Source organism: Zea mays, chromosome 5, assembly GCF_902167145.1.
Source record: "Zea mays cultivar B73 chromosome 5, Zm-B73-REFERENCE-NAM-5.0, whole genome shotgun sequence".
Lineage (NCBI taxonomy): Eukaryota > Viridiplantae > Streptophyta > Magnoliopsida > Poales > Poaceae > Zea > Zea mays.
This window is the reverse complement of record NC_050100.1, coordinates 58,690,702-58,693,540: the sequence shown is the minus strand read 5'-3', so window position 1 is coordinate 58,693,540 and position 2,839 is coordinate 58,690,702. Positions and strand designations below refer to the sequence as shown.

The 2,839-nt window shown below is 40.5% G+C and overlaps 1 long non-coding RNA gene across 1 annotated transcript; it reads right to left on the bottom strand.

Annotated features, from left to right (window-relative positions):
• Window positions 1-247: 247 nt before the first annotated feature.
• Window positions 248-1,656, bottom strand: LOC118472014 (uncharacterized). The gene is made up of 2 exons (XR_004849428.1): window positions 1,580-1,656; window positions 248-1,388 (listed from the first exon to the last, which is right to left on the bottom strand). It is a non-coding gene; the product is annotated as an uncharacterized lncRNA (long non-coding RNA).
• Window positions 1,657-2,839: the final 1,183 nt, after the last annotated feature.

Sequence of the window (2,839 nt, the reverse complement as noted above, 5' to 3'; positions counted from 1 at the left end):
TGAGAGCTTAGAGCTCACTGATCAGCTGCACAACTAAGTTAGTAATATTATCATTTCAAAACAGTCCTGTACTATATGTGTGTTGTGGGGTCTTCATAGCTTCATATGGACTAACAAGCTAACAGAAACACCAACTACTTGGCTAGACAAGAAAAGAGATACTGACCTTTAATGGCTTCCTTGGGTATCTTGAAACCAAGGCTAATGTTCCTCCAGAATCTATTTCTTCTTTGCTAGTGTTCACTAATGATTTGCTTGTATCATCTTCTGTAGTACATAAATGCAGCGATTCACTTGGGATAAGCATTGCTCGCACAGGAGCACCGAAAGGGTAAGCAGTAGTTATGCGCCCATCAGAGGATCCAAATCACATCACAAAAATGCACGAAAGGGTAAGCAGCAGGGACACACCATCAGCGGATCCAAATCGAAATGCAGCCAAGGGATGGGGGAAAGACGTACAGTCGAAATTGCAGGTGATCTACTATCGCAGGCTGTGGCTTCAGGATTCGAGAAACCTCCAACTCCGACAGGCTCGGCTAGGTGCCGGGGTTTTCAGTGGCCAGCAAGCATAGTAGTCGAGGTTGATGCTCTTGAGGACCTCCTGGTGGCAATCCATAGAAAACATTTAAACTCATCAGAGCTTGTGCACATAGAAAATGACTCACATTTTATTATTAAAAGACAAACTTCTAAATCCCCCAAATCCCAGGAACAAAACAAGGTTGTACGCTTTTGGGTCACCTTGTCTTCAACATTGATTTTATGTTAATCAATCACGAACCAAGAACCTGGACTACAGCTCCTAGCCCTTGTTTTGGTTTGATTCAGAGAATTAAATGAACTAAATTCAAAAGAGCAAATTAATAGATTGCAGACCACCATTGGGTGTAGTAAATTGCTCCCCTATTTTTCATCAAATCTATGGTTACACTCTATTTTTGCCAGCGGAAGGTGAATATTCAACAATTAAAATGCAGAATAGTGTAGCACCACTCACAAATTTTTATTTTGAGGAAGCGACGAGAGACTGTGCAGCTATGTAGTCACTTGTTTCTATAAATCTAAAACAAAAGAAAAATATTATGTGATTGCTAATAATGACATAAGTGATTCAAAGTGCAGGGGTGATTCATAGATAGAATGAGACATTCATGTTTCATTCTCTACACTCCCTAATCACATCGAAATTGACATTTCATTGCCGTCTCTAGTATAATGACACCGACACATACCTGTGGATCACCTATGTCACCGTCCGGTCGAGGCGCAGATGGCTTTTGAGGAGCAGATGATTTGGTCGAATTTACTGCTCACAACCATAGTATTTCAGCCCACCGTTACCAGGTGGAGGCAGCACCTGCCAATTCGCAATTCCTCTCCGTTTGCTGCCCAAGAAACATGTAAAAACAACGGATATACATTACAATGAGACAACAACCAGACAAATCTGAAAAAAAACAAATATTCAGATCCGAAACAAGAGAGTAGAATTACTACATCAACATGGGAAACAACTTAAGTGAAAAAATGAGGTTTCCAATTTTTAGGATTACACTGAATGTACAACAACTCCAACCTCTTTTCTTGTGCCTTAGCAGCTACACGAGCGCAAAGCGTCCAAAAAGGAGCATCACAAAATCTATGATTGCAAAGTAAATATGTCAGTCATTTTCTGAAAATGATACGAACCCAACCAATAAGCATATCACTGACTGAAACATTGAGAAATTCACATGACACGTGCAGTTGGCACACTCCTGATTTTAGTTTCAGCAGTCTTTGAAACGTAGGGATTTCACCAGAATTGTGAATTTCTTTGAAATGCAGGACGTGGATCAGGGAGTATAAAATTTCACAGAAATTTTTTTAAGCGGTAGCTCTACGGAACTATGGCCTATTCGATGATAGTCACCTCCTCTCGGGCCTCCTGGTGCTCTTCGTCCGCCGCGTCACCAAGTTCGGCGACACGGCCCACGCGGACCGACTCATCTTCCCATTCCAGGATCCGGATCCAAAACACGCATACACATTTTAGTTTTCAGAATGGTAACATGAACAATTCTGCCAAAGTACTGGGATTCAGAATGGTAACATGAACAATTCTGCCAAAGTACTGGGAGGGGGGTTGACTACCTCTTACCTTCTTCATAGTAGTAGAGATATCAGAAAAGAGGTTGCATTAAAGCGCTGTGAAATCTATGAGAAGTTTAGTGCCAGCCTACGCAAAGATGGCGAGCAGATGGCATCGAGTATCAACAAAAGTACACTTGTTTTTTATTGGAAAAACAAAAGCACATCTGTTGACAGGGACCAAACTGAATGTGACCATAGCGGAAAAGCGAATGAAAATAGTGACCTGTTGACTGCCCATGACACCCAAAATGTCAGCACACCAAATCAGGACAGGATGAAACAAATAGAGCTAGAAAAAACTGTGAACCAAGCGGGAGAAGGCCAAATTAAGCAAATAGATATGGCTGCACATAAAGCATGTTTTCTTAGCAAGCTGCCAAGATATAGTCAAGTACGTACATACTATTGTAGAGGATCTATTTCACGTCCATGTATTTTAGGAATTTTTTTGGCAATATTATCGAGTATCTTAATCAGATAAAGACTACCATTTACCAGTGGCTCCAATTCTAGATGAATAGCATGGTTCCCAGTTCCCATAATTATGATTTTGTGTACAACCGTAGACAAAGTGAAAAAGCAAAGTTCTATACTCACACTATGTTTGGCATAAATCACTTTCAAACACTTCTTCCCAAAAAAAGATATTTGCACTCTACCTACATTGCACAATGCATTATCACCAAGTTAGATATAATACAAT